Raw genomic sequence first — 15,125 nt, 5'->3', positions numbered from 1 at the left:
TGGAGTATTCTAAATTACTAAACCATTGCAGTTTTTTAAATAAAAGTTTTCCTTAGAGTTTCATTAAAGCATGAACATATTCCTACCCGCCCAAATAAAATTTTAAAATGTGTATCAAAACTAGATTCCTTTCTGTGCTAAGAATTTGGTACTTAGAATTCAATAGCATGTTGAGAAGTAGGAAGAATATTTTTGCCTGAAAAAAAAGTCATCCAACTTTTATAAGCAGAAGAAAGAAAGAAACGATCAACTACCACATGAAGAACTTCATGAAATACAGTTTTTCAATACTTTTTTTTTGTAATGAACACTGGTAAAGCACTTTATCTCTGAATTAATAAAACAAGCACAATCAAGTTGTCACCTATTTCTAGAGCACTGGATCAGGATTAACAAGATAATGTTGGTAAATTGCTTTGAGAATCTCAGATAAAGGGCACTGAGTAAGAAAGTAGTTAGCTAAGTACTGATTACAATACATTCACACACAGGAACATATGCATACACTCACGCATGTGTGTGTGTTGTAATGGGTGCTACGCGTCCCTGTGTCATCTGGAGCAAACACTCACAACCTTGACATTTTGGGTCACGCAGATTGTTGTGGAATGTTTACCAGCATCCCTGGTCTGTAGCCGGTACATGCCAGTGACACCCTTCACTCTAGTTGTGATGAACAAAAATGTCTCCAGACATTGACAGATGTCCCCTGTATGGCAAAATCACCTCTGATCTAGAACCACGGACTTAGAGGTTAAGACAGAAATAAAGTGAGGGAGTTTGAATATGACAAAATTCGTAAATCTGGCTAAAAGGAAGCTTTCACATTTAAGAGAGAATAAAACAGTTTTTTTTTTTTGGGGGGGGGGTACACCAAGTTCAGTCATCTGTTTTTATACACATATCCCCGTATTCCCTCCCTCCCTCGACAATAAAACAGTTTTTTTAAGGTGATAGTTTAAAGGAGACTTTTTTTTTTTAAACTTTACAAGTTGACTCCCAAATTCATATTGGTGAACAAAAAGATAAGAATAAGATAATTTTGAACAAAATTGGTTAGAGGAATTGCTCTATTGATTAGTTGTTATTTTGATTAAGGTGATGTGCTATTGGAATAAGAACAGACAAATAGACCAATGAAACATGATAGAAAGCCTAGAAACACACAATAAGACACCCCTAACATTTGTGGAACCTGGAACAAGGGTGCAAATGCTGGCCCATAAACCACGTGTTTAAATATTTAATCAAGCTAGTGAACAAATTAAAAAATGTTTTATATTTTTACCTTGATTTATAAACTGTCATAATGACCTGCACGGCAAATTTGAGTTTATAATTCTTGGACTCCTGGAGTTCTAGGAAAGAATGTGATGGCGCAGGAAAAGCAGGCCTCTGATTCCAGCGCCCAAGCCTCCGCCCAGCCCTGTTTTCGCTTCCCATTCCCCAAGGCCTCATGCATTCATATGTGTGGATGGTAGGGTCTTAGCCTGTACATCCAAGATCTTTCTACAAACCCTTCAAGACCACTTCCACTTGGGCAGCCTCGTGCTTATGGGTGATGTGGTCTGCGTTCGAGGGAAGCAGACTGTTCAGGACCCACACGTAGGCTCATGGTTGATGGGCAGAAAATTCTGGGATCCAAAGTACCTATCACTAGGTAGGTTTAAACCTGGAACATGGGCTCTGGGTGGGCAGGTCCTTTGCCTGGCCACCTCCTCTCACCATAGGAAGGGCTGTGGCTGGATGGGAACAAGAGAAGACCCTAGAGGCACTTCTTCTTGGAGTCTGTGGGTGGTATTGCACCAATGTGTATGGAAATATTTTTACATGACAGAGTTTCAAACCAGCAGGGAAAGACAGGAATATTCAATATTGAATTGAATTAACTGGTTAACCATATTGAAAAAAAATTCTATCTTTTCCTTACAGCAGCACAAGATAAATTCAAGCTACATCGAATACCAAAATACTAAAAGCAAAGCTATGATCTCAGGGAGAGTATCATGTTAAACTACAGGGGAAAGCCAGACAGGTACAACACAAAAACTCTTCTGTTGAGAAATTTGAAGGAATATTCAGTTATTCGGTGAACATTCGCTAGATTACAGTTTAGATCCTCAAGTCAAAGAAGTCTAAATGTGTTTTAATGAAGAATAGAATGGTTGTGGCCACCCCACTGAGGCAGGATTAATTCTTCCCTCACCCCTTTCCCTCCCGAATCTGGTCCAGATGTCAGGCTGATAATTCACGCAAGCACCAAGGGGTATGAGAAGTTGTATTACTCACACAGTGAAGCTTTCTGAGGAGAGTAAGACAGGCACCCAAGGAGATAAACAAAAGTCTGTAGAGCCCCAGTCTAATCATGAGACAGACATTAGACAAATCTCAATAGAGTTAGTCTACAAAATACCTGACCAATTCTCCTCAAAACCGTCATGATCATTAAAACAAAGAAAGTCTGAGAAACTGTCAACTAGAGGAGCCTAAGGAGAGATGACAATTTAATGTAATGTTCTCTCGATGGGGTCCTGGAACAGAAAAGGGACATTAAATAAAAAATAAGGAAATCTGACTAAAGAATGAACTTCAGTAAATAGTGTATCAATATTGATTTATTAATTGTAACAAATGTATTATACTAATGAAGGTGTAATGAAGGTGTTACTAACAAAAGAAATTATGTGCAAACCATATGGGAACTCTATACTATTTTTTGCAATTTTCTGAAATCTAAAACTAGTCTAAAAATAATGCTTATTTTAAAACTTTATTAAAGCTTTATTTTAAAAAACTAGGACCAATGGATCAATGAAAGAGAATGCAGTCCCCACACAGGGATTATCCTCATAAGGGAATTTGGCACTTGAAAAAGGTATTTTTACCAATCACTGGGGGAAATGTTAGACCTCCTAAGTAATATTTCTGGGGCAACAAGTTTACACATACTGAAATGTTAAAAATAGATTCCTAGGTGGCACAGTGGTTAGGAATCCACCTGCCAATGCAGGGGACACAGGTTCGATCCCTGCTCCGGGAAGATCCCACATGCCTCAGAGCAACTAAGCTCATGTGCCACAACTATTGAGCCCACATGCTGCAACTACTGAAGTCCACGCGCCTAGAGCTCACGCTCTGCAATAAGAGAAGCCACGGCAATCAGGAGCCCATACACCATAACAAAGAGTAGCCCATAGCCCCTGCTCACCGCAACTAGACAAAGCCCATGTGCAGCAACGAAGACCCAACACAGCCAATAAATAAATAAATTAAAAAAAAACCAGATTCCTATTCTTAGTATTTACAATTACATTTTGAGTGAATTAAAAACAAATGTGAAAAGCTAAACAAGTCTTTTAAAAGAAGTTTTAGGGAATAACGTTATAATAGTGGAGTAGGAAAGGCTGTTCTTAAATTAGATACATATGGAATAAAATGTAAGGAAAAGATTAATTTGATAAAAATTAACGGAGTTTAAAGTTAATTTAAATGAGGGGTTAAATCTAAAAACTTCAGTATGATAAAAAACAAAATAAGCAAAGAGTAATGGCAGTCCTTCACCAGGACAAAATATATGCAACTCAAACGAGTGTCAAAGAATTACAAACAAGAATAGATGAAGAAACTCTATGGATTAATAAGTAGAAGTCAAACAACTCAATAGAAAACTAAATCAGAAAAAGATATGACCAGGCAATTCACAGGAGAAATTAAAAATACTCATTCTTCTTAATAATTATGGAATGCAAACTTACATCATGAAATACTAATTATCCATCCATCAGATTGGCTAGGCTTATAGGAAAACTGCAAGTAGTAACTGTTGCAAAGGATGAGAGGGAAATTATAAACAGTTTTGGTGGGAGTTGAAATTGATGTAACTACTTTCAAGGGTCACTTGGCAATATGTAGTGAAGATGAAGGAGAGTGCATAGCACTAAATATCGACAGAGCAGAAATTCTCACACAAGTGCACAAATAGGCTTTTCACTGCAGTATCATTTATAATAAGGAAACACTGAAAATGTTCTCAGTGTTGATCAGTGGAGGAAACACAAATACTTCATGGTATATTCTTATAAAGAAATTTTCTACATTCACTAAAATGAATGAAGTAGGTGTATTATCGTGTTATATTTCAAATACATATTAAGGGAAATACATAAATTGAAGAAACACATATGAACATGAACAAATGACAAGCCAATTTCAAACCATGTTTATCCAGACATTAAAACAGATTCCTAAAATTTTTAAGTGGCAAGTTTTAATTTTTGAATGATAATAGAAAATGCAGGAAGAAGGTTTACTAAATAATTATTGAGAACTTACGACAATTTTTGTTTAGCTAAATAAGATCAGCGAACCTTTACTTTTTTATTGACCCCTGCAAAATACATAGTAGTTTGGCAAAAATTAAGAAAATGACAAAATTTTGAATTAAACTTTTATTCAATATCTACCTTATACTGTTTATATTCCTTAAATTTATGAACATTATATCTTTAGAAAATCTATGTTGACAACATTTTACTTGAAGAAAAGGACTGTTTTGTTCTGTTTTAATTTCTATAATCTCTGTCTGCACAGTTTCTAGAGCAGGGAATTCACTCCAAAATTGCTGAAGAAAAGAGTGAATAGTGCATCTCAGTCACTATAATAAAATGCCTGGTGGCTATAACGCAATGTTCTTGGTCATAAATTATTTAACATTTTTGTCAATATGATCAATTAAAAAATATTCTACTTGCTTTTAAATATAAAATTTCAAATCATATTTTGCTATAATAGCCACCTGTTTTCTGTAATTATTTCTCTTCTGTAAATTAATTTATATCATCTATAATTGCAGTTAAATATATACACAATTAAGTATAATATATATCAGTGGTTCTTAACTGGGGGTAATTTTGCATGCCACGGGGCATTTGACAAAGTCCAGAGATATTTTTGGTTTCCACAAGTGGAGGGCATTTACTTCTGGGGTCTAGAGGGTAGAGGCCAGAAATCCTGCTAAACATTCCACAACGCATGGGACAGCTCCTTGCAAAAAACACTTAGCTGGACTAAAATGCCAATAGCGCTGTTTTTGAGAACCCTGATTTATACTGAAGGGAGAAGGAAGTCCATTCAAAGATGAATAATGAGTAAGCTAATTTTTCAAAGTGAGCACATGCGTAACAGAGAGCAGGAACTCCTAGAATAAGAAATTTGAGTGCACGGTAAAGGCAGCATGTTTTGTTTGTTTTAGTTCTCTTCAGTAATTGTTGGTGGAGGGGCCCCTGTCCTCTTCACTAAGCTTTACGGGACTGGAAGTGGGGCAGATCCTGGCTGAGGGCAAACACTTATTTTTCTAGTGATTAGAAAGGAGTTTTTACCCAGAATAGAAAAGATGAAGGGCAAGCCTCCCTGGATCCCTTGGTTCTATAACCTGTAGATACATCATGCAGTTAAAAAAGGAAGGGCGTCCTTGTTCTTGTCACTGAGTTCATCAGTACCATTTTTAGATTCCGTATATGTGAGTTAGCATACAATATTTGTCCTTCTCTTTCTGACTTACTTCACTCTGTATGACAGATTGTAGTTCTAACCACCTCATTACATATAGCTCCATCTCATCCCTTTTTATAGCTGAGTAATATTCCATTGTGTATATATGCCACATCTTCTTTATCCATTCATTTGTTGATGGGCATTTAGGTTGCTTCCATGTCCTGGCTATTGTAAATAGTGCTGCAATAAACATTATGGACTGGAGAACTCGAGGTATGGGAGGGGGCGGGGGGTGAAGGGGAAACTGAGACGAAGCGAGAGAGTAGCACAGACATATATATGCTACCAACTGTAAAATAGATAGTCAGTGGGAAGTTGTTGTATAACAAAGGGAGTCCAACTCGAGGATGGAAGATGCCTTAGAGGACTGGGGTGGGGAGGGTGGGGGGGACTCGAGGAGGGGGGAGTCAAGGAAGGGAGGGAATACGGGGATATGTGTATAAAAACAGATGATTGAACTTGGTGTACCCCCAAAAAAATAATAAAAAAAAAAAAAAAAAGGAAGGGCAAGTACATAGTTACCAGCATTAGGGAACAATCCTCTATTGGAGATCTCAGCTTTTGGGAAAATACAGTAAAGCCAGATCCTGTCTCCAAAGAATGTATGAGGACCATGTATGTACTTTGCCTTCACCTATTTGAACATGAACAAAAACCATTAAATAAGCATGCAGCGGCAGTGAATACAGCTTTAGTAAACAGCACCAGATGAATGGAGAAGGAAAATAATAAAAAAAAAATTGTGAAGATCATTTTTAATCTTCTATAGTCAATGGCGAGACTTTAAGTGTATTAAAGGCCAAATAATAAACTGTTGCACTGACTTTGCATATTTTTCCACAGCCTATGCAAGTAATAACTGAAATTATGTTAATCTAATAAGTTGTGGCAATCTTAACTTAATTTTAACCATAAAGGCAAGAGGAAAATGATGAAAACTTGTTTATCACTAGCCCTGCTGACATTGAATCTGAACTAAATTAATTTTTCCACCTTTAACAAATTGGGAAGACAAACATCAGATATATCTCACCGTAGGAAGAAAGTTAAAAGTGTTATTATGATTACTGTGAAATAAAATATCCACATCCCAAATGTGTGATTAAGTACCTGTATACCTCCTAGAACCATGCCTGCTGCATGATAAACATGCAGTAAGTGTGAGCTACTGCTTTTATTAATGCTAAGTCCCAATACGGCTTTGAATCTAATAAGTATCTTGTGACTAACCAAATAAAGGAAGCATAAATGCACTGTTCTCAGTCCCAAAGTGCTCATGTTGCTGATTCTAAACATTAGGAGAAAAAATCTGGGGAAAAACCTATCTACTTATAAGAGGAATGTAATTTTCTGAGATACCAACACCAGTAACAGCAATGCACAATGGTCATTCTTCATGTCCAGCACATGTTCTTCAAGCAACCCCCTTTTCAGAGTCAGAAAAAACAATCTGAATATGAACAGAAGTCTGAAAAGAAAAATCATTGATACACGCCATCTCCCAGCAAGAACAGATGGAGTGACAGTTTTTAGCCATGTTGAGACGAGTGAAGGGAGGCCTGTACTCATTATGGTGAATTGATGGAACATTGTATGGAATTCCACAGAAAGAGTAGCACAGCTGAAAAGTGTTTGTTCTGCTGATGATACCATCAATAACATAAAACCAGCATGGGACCTCTAAGAATAAAACTGTAGAATCTTATTAAAGTGCACAAAACGAGATCTGAACAAACATAGTACAAAAGAAAATGCATTTTGAATATAATCACTAATCAGATGGTAGCAATAAGTGCCGAGATCATAAAGGTGTTTCTGCAAGTAACGTATAGAACATATATAACACACACAACCACATAATATACAATTCATGTTGTATTAAAATCTATTAGAAATTTAAAATATTTCTAAACATGTGGGGTTATTTTGAACTACTTTCTTGCTATTGGCTACTAATTTTACTGCCTTGTGGTCAGAAAACATTGTCTAACATTGATTTGTTGTAATTTATTAAGACTTGTTTTGTGAACTAGTTCATGACCCATCAACTGGTAAAATCAAAAAAGAGAGATGGGGCAGAGGTAGAAATACAGTAGACAAAATAACAAGGATCATGTTAAACACTTTATTCCAATAATTTTGAAAACTAAAGTGGAAGTCATTCATAAAATTTTTAAAAATTTGTATTGACTTGTAACATTAAAGCAGAATTAGCATTTAAAATCTACTTACTAGAAGTCTAGTTGGATAGAGGGGTGGACAGACAGACAGATGTAAAGGAATAACATGACATTGTGGGCTGGGATGCATTTCTTAAGTAAGTTGCGTAGAGTATAATTCATAAGGGGCAAAAAAAGGAAAAGAGTACAAATGCTAAAGGAAAAAACACATTTTACTATATTAAAGTTAACAATTTGATTCAAAGATAATACATCATGAAAAGATTAAAAAATAAAAGAATCTGCCAACCAGAAGAAGGATTATTATCTAAAGGATTACTGTAAATAAATATTAGAAAAAAATAGTAGAAAATTAGGGAAAATATATTTACAGACAATTCAAAGAACATGAAATTCCAAGGGCTAATAAATATATGAAAAAATGCTCAGCATCGCAACACATTAGGAAAGTGTTAAAGTAATACCAATACAAAATTTCTATGAGAATGGCAAGCATTGAAATATCTAACAATAAATGTTGATAAGGACATGGGCAAATGGAAACTTTCATACGTTGCTGTCGGGAGTATAAATGACTGCAGCCACTACTGAAAGCAGCTAGGCGATATCTAGTAAAATAGGACGTGTCCATACTCTAGAACTGAGCAATTTCAGTTACAATGATTTATCCTAGAAAAACTCATTGGTGAGCACAAGTCATGTACAAGGTAATTACTAGTAAAAAAAAATATTGTCCGTCATTAGGAAAGTCAATACAGGTGTCCTTTAAAATAAAACTTAATGCTGTGGAGGAATTAAAATGAATAAACTAGATCTACATGTATCCATACAATTACTAAGAAAATATATTGTAAAAGTACACCCAGAGTATAATAATGTTATAAAACTTTTAAAACACTAAACAGTATTATAAATTGCTTATGCATGCATACAAATGTAGAAAAAGTATGAAATCACGCATGGAGGGGATGATACCTACCACACTGGGGCTAGTGATTACCTCTGGTGGCTGTAATGAGTTAGGGGGCTTTAGTTGTCTATCTCTTTTGGGAAAATATGTGGAACAAATATTAAAAATTGTTTTAAGTTTTAAAATTTGCACAACAGGTCCTTGGGATAGTGGATATACTGGTGTTAATATTATATTCTGTACTTTTCTATATGTTTGGAGTATTTCATAATTAAAAATTTAAAATAGATAAAAAGAATTGATACATATGGAATATAGTCCTAAGACTATGATGTTCATTCTTTAGATAGAACATTCGGAGTCAAACCTGTCAGGTATCAGACCCCTGCAATACAGTTGTGGCATTTCTCCCCCATGCTGCTCTTACCCCATGTTGACTCACGTCCCCTACCCCCTTCTCCACCCCAGCTCACAACAGAGCTTGCTCTCCTGAGTGATGTTTTGATATTATCCTATGGGCTTTTATTATAGACTATTCTAAGAAACAGTTCAGGAGCTTAATTATTAATGTCATTAAGGATGGGATCTTCTATATCACCAAGGTAAAAAGACACATGACCATATGGAAAATATCATAAATGTACTGTAATATATTTAGCTGAAACTGATTTTCCTATATTTATTTTCTCTACACTGTTTCTTCCTCTATTTTCTTTTTTTGAAGTTCTCTTTTATTTTAATATCTATAATCCAACTGAAATCTTTCTTGGAAGGAAGTCCAGATAAAAGTTTAAAAATAAACAGATTAAAAGAAATTATCAAGAGAATTCAGAAAAAAGAATTGGATCTCTAATCCTTCTCTTGAGTAAAAGCAGTTATCCATATAGGCAAAAACATATTTTATGAACAATAATAAAATAGTAAGGACTATTTAAAAGTGTTTCCTAAAAACTAAATATATGCATTATATCTCATAATCCTAATAGTTAAGTATTATTATTATGATATTTTACAGGCAGGGAAACTTGAGGTTAAAGAGTTAAATAACTGGACTAAAGCAATGCAACTAGAAAATGGAAGTATGGGTATTCAAGCCTTTGTATTTCTTACTCCAAAACCATGCTCTTAACTCTTATTTTTTTATTATGTTACTGTATTGAAAAATATTTAAATTGAGGTAACATTGGTTTATAGCATTATACAGTATGTAAGTTTCATGTGTACACCATTATATTTTAATTTCTGTATACACTACGGCGTGCTCACCACCAAAAATTTAGTTTCCATCCATCACCATACAGTTGACCCCCTTTACTTGTTTTGCCCTTGCCTCTTCACTTCTGGTAATCACTACTCTATTCTCTATATATGTGATTTTTGGTTTGGTTTTTTTTTTCTTCACTCATTTTGTTTTGTTTGTTTTGTTATTATATTCCACACATGAGTAAGCTCATACAGTATATTTGGTTTTCTCTGTCTGACTTATTTCACTTAGCATAATACCCTCAAGTTCCATCCATGTTGTCACAAATGGCAAGATTTCATTATTTTTTAATGGCCGAGTGGTACTTCATTGTATATATGTATATATGTCTATGCATTCATTTGTTGATGGGCATTTAGGTTGCTTCCATATTGTCGCTGCTGTAAATAACGCTGCAATGAACATAGGGTGCATATATCTTTTTAAATTAGTTTAACTCTCTTTAGTTTTCTAATTTTAAATTAGGCAATTGTACTCTGGCAATTAACCTAAATACAAAGGCATTTTGGTGATATTTAGATAAAATTGTACAAAAATCTTCCTACTGTGCTCTTTAAATGTCTCTCTCCACCTTATTTCCCCACCCCCAGGCTTCCACAACTCTCCTCATACAATCAAAATAACAACCTGGTCATACTTCCTTAGGATCAACTGATCTATGAATGAGATTTTCATACAAAGATCTTTGTAAGTTCATGTTTATCCAAAAAGTGAAAATGTGGACTAAATGGTCTTTCCCAGAAGATCATTGTTGATTTTAATATTTTTCCCTGAGAGGGACAGGAATATATATTACAGTGATGCATTTTCATGAAGAAATCCTAGAACCCATCACAAGGTCTTGCTTTGGAATTATGCTTTGTACTTGGGTTCAATCAGCCCACAGCTAACTCTAACCTCTGAATAAGGGGAAATAGCTGGTTTTCCAACTCTTTAGAGAGTTCTTGTAGTTACTTTTACAGTAATTCAGAACAATACTTGAGAGACAGAGGGCACTATTAAATCGTCATTTGCTATATATTTTTTAAGAGAATGAAAAAAAAGGGATTAGAAAATGTCAACAAGAGATTTTTGGAAAATCTCCTAATTGACAAGCTGATATTTCTTCATGGAAAAGAGAAGATATACTGGCGATGATTGCTTTGATACTGTTGCTCTGCCTCTTAGGGGGCACTTAATCAGACTCTAATAAAAGTGAACAATCTGAAAATTCCTTGAGAACATGCAATTATGGTGTGATGCATCTTTCAATTCACTCACTGACATTCTGAGTGCTTTAAAAAGGTACTCCATCAGCCATGCAGATAGTAGAGATTAAAAACAGATGGATTGCGAAGAATAAAAATTGGAAGAGAAAAATAAGGCTCAATATCACTCCTTCAGAGTATTGCTTCCATCTCTTCAGTTTACCAAAGCTCAGGTGTAGCTGGAAAGTGATATCTGTACCTCTAAGAGCCAATTTGTCAACAGCATCTGCCATCCCAACCTCCATCTTCACATTTGTTTTTACCATAATTTACTCTTTGTAGAGAGAGGCTTTAGAACAATGTAAGAAATAACTATTGACAGCTGCTCTACAAAACTCTTAACACTTCACTAATGCAAAACATCACCAGTGCTGAAGAGATCCTCAAGGCACACCTGGCCAACTTGTGTCACTAGAGACACTTTAAGAATCCTACTGGAACTAAGATCTTAAAAGGACCCAACTAAGTGAAAAACAAAGATGTAGGGTTAGAATTTGTATTTAGCAATTAATAAATAAGGTTGATTGTCCAGGAAAATTTCTGCAAATGTTCAAGCTTTATACAGTCTTGTTTATGTTTTCTCTATTGATGTAGACAAAGTACAAGTGTACAGTAAATGTTTGATGCCTAAGTAGGCAAAGACACTAGGCATCCTATTGCCTCAGGATAACTGGAAGTAACATTTTAAGTACTTTCAATAGGTATGAGTTTTTCCTTTCTGTCTTGACACTCCAAAATGTATATTTTTATTACTTTTTAAAAGGCATTCTCACCACACATAGAGACAAAGACACACGAGACACACACACGCACACACACACATGTACAAAGTTAACTATGTGAGATGATAAATGTGTTAATATCTTGATCTTGGTAATCATTCCACAAAGCATATGAAAATCAAATCATCACACTATAAACTTTAGAAATGTATTTTTTAAGTTAAGCTTTTTTACTCTGACATAGTTACAGATTCACATGCTTAATATGAAAAGTCTCCTGTACTGTTCACCCAGTTTTCCCCATCTTGTAAAACTATAGAACACATCACAACCAAGATACTGACATGGATACAGCCAAGATACAGAACAGTTCCATCCCCGTGAGGATTGCTCTTGTTGTCCTGTTATAACCACACCAACTTGCAATGCTGTCCTCACCTCCTCCTTAATCTCTGGCAACCATTAGTCTGTTTTCCATTTTTATAATTTTCTAGTTTCAAGAATGTTCTGTAAATGGAATCAAACAATTTGTAACCTTGTGAGACTGGCTTTTTTCACTCATCATAATTCTCTGGAGGTTCCTTTTAGTTTATAATGTATCAAAAGTTTGTTCTTTTTTAATGCTGAGTAATATTCTATGGTATGACTGTAGCACAGTTTCCTTAATGATTCACACTTTGAAGGACATGCTGGTTGTTTCCAATTTTTGACTTTACTAATAAGCTGCTATAAACATTAATATGTAGGTTTTTATATGAATAACATTTTGCATTTTCATTTCTCTGGGATAAATGCCCAGGATTGCAATTGCTGGATCAGAGGGTAGTTTCATGTCCAGTTTTTGGTCAAGAAATTGCCAATCTGTTTTCCACACTGGTTGTACCACTTACTTATATTCCCACCAGCGCTGTCTGAGTGATTGTTTCTTCACATCCTCACCAGCATTTGGTGTTGTCACTATTCTTTATTTTGGCCGTTCTGACAGTTGTGTAGTAATATCTCATTGTGGTTTTAATTTGTATTTACCTAATGGATAGTGATGTTGAACATCTTTTCATGTATTTATTTAATATCTGTATGTGCTCCTCTGTGAAACAGATCTTCATATCTTTTGCCCATTTTCTAACTTGATTGTTTATTTATTGAGTTTTAAGAGTTCTTTGTGTATTATCAACATTAGTCTCTGTGGTCTGCAAAAGTGTTCTCTCATTACATTGTTTTTTTCTTTCACTTAATGGGGTCTTTTGCTGAGGAAAAGTTTAAAATTTTGATGTCCAATGTATTACTTTCTGCTTTTGTGGACTATGCTTTTCATGTCAAATCTATCAGCTCTTTGCCAAGGCTTAGATCCTGAAGAATTTCTTCAATATTTTTTTTCCAAAAGTTTTATAATATTATGTTTTACGTTAAAGTATTTAAGTCCGTGGTCTATATTGAGTTAATTTTTGTATAAGGTATGAAACTTGGCAAAATTTTTTTGTTGTTTTGTTTTTGCCTGTGCACGTCCACCTCTCTAGCATCATGTATTAAAAATGCTATCTTTCCTCCATGAATTGCATTTTTACCTTCGTCAAAGTTCAGTTAGGCATATTGATGTGTTACTGCTTCTGGGTTCTCTATCCTGTGTCAATTATACATGTCTATGCCTTTGCCAATACCATACAGTCTTGATTATTGTATCTACATAATAAGTCCCAAAGTTGGGTAAACTAGTCTGGCTCTGTCCTGTCACTAAAAAAAAACCCTAAATTTAAAGTCTAAACTTCTTCGAATGCTCTTACTGTATCTACAGAACCACCTCAGTACTGATTCAGTATCCATAATGTTTGGCGAACAGATTCAGAGGAGGTTGCAGAAGCTGCAATAGCATATTATGGCAACTAGGACTTGAGTGTTTAGTTACCATGTCTGCTTTTCATATAAGTTTTCCCACAAGAAACCCCCAGGATTACTAGTTTAAAATACTCTTTCTTGAAAATTTGCTTTACATTTTGTAGAGTACTTGACTGCTCTCAGATTTTAAAAGGTAAGCTCCTAGAAATGCTCAAAAGTGCTTTAGGGAACTGCAGAGATTTTTGTTTCTTTGTTTACATTATTTAGTCAAGTAAATATGTGAAGATAAAGAAAACAGACGTAAGAGATGGAATGTAAATAGTGGCCAATGAGACCGCTCCCCATGGGAAGACCGAGGTTCTTCATAACCTCACAGTTCTGACTTTTAAAAAAAAAGGGGGAAGTAAATATAAGTAACACTAGCCTTAGGAAATATATTAAGTATCAGGCTGCCTCTAACTCAAAGTGTAAATTATCTAGCACATTAAATCTCACAGAGTCTCAGCTACAGTTGCAATAACTGTATGTCAAGTTCCAGTTCTGATGATGGATTCTGGCCCTTTTCAAATTCTAAGGGGGACCCATGAGTAGGTTCTGTGTAGATGAAGATAAGGGCATCCCAGAGCAACCTACCAGATTCCTTGAGGACAGGACTATTCACACCCAGTAGACCCCCAACTCTGACCGCAAAACAGCCAGTAGACCCCTAACTCTGAGCAGAAGCAGTTACTTTCCCAGCTGAGATGGAGATTAAAAGTTTATGGAGAGGAATCTCAAGGACTGTAGCCAAAATGACTTCCCAGACCCCAAGGAATAACCTGCCATTATTTATTATTCATTTAACATTTGTTAGATGAACCACAAAAAGCCTTGTGACTGTGAAGATAAAATATTCTTGTCAGACCGCAGCTTCGGACTACTGTACTTTTTATATATTTCCAAGACGCTCTTTTGTATTTTCTAACATTATGAGTTTTCACTTTATATGCTGTATTAGAATATCTTTTGTCTTTGCTCTTTGGATTCTATTTATTTTGTTTATGTTGTCTCTTACACAAAATGCTTTATGCCTTGCCAGAATTTATGAGTTTTGATTATAATCTTAGAAATTCTTTAAGCTCCAAGTTGAAGAGTGTATTCCTTTTTTTTTTTTTTTTTTTTGCTAGGTAGATGGGGATACTACTAACCTAGGATTGTTTTAACATAATGTTTCAGATTGCGGTCCCCTACACACATACACTGATGTTGAGACTTTAGGCCCCTAACCTGCGTGGTTATGAATTTTCAAAGGAGATTTTATCCTTCCACCAAGTGCACAGGCCAAAACATTAAAATTCGCTTGGTGTTTCCCTCTATAAGGTGGGTTTTTTTTTCTCATTTTCTCTGAGAATACAGCCCTTTGAGATCCTAACTCTA

Source organism: Hippopotamus amphibius, chromosome 4, assembly GCF_030028045.1.
Source record: "Hippopotamus amphibius kiboko isolate mHipAmp2 chromosome 4, mHipAmp2.hap2, whole genome shotgun sequence".
NCBI lineage: Eukaryota > Metazoa > Chordata > Mammalia > Artiodactyla > Hippopotamidae > Hippopotamus > Hippopotamus amphibius.
Note: the sequence above shows the minus strand (reverse complement) of the source record.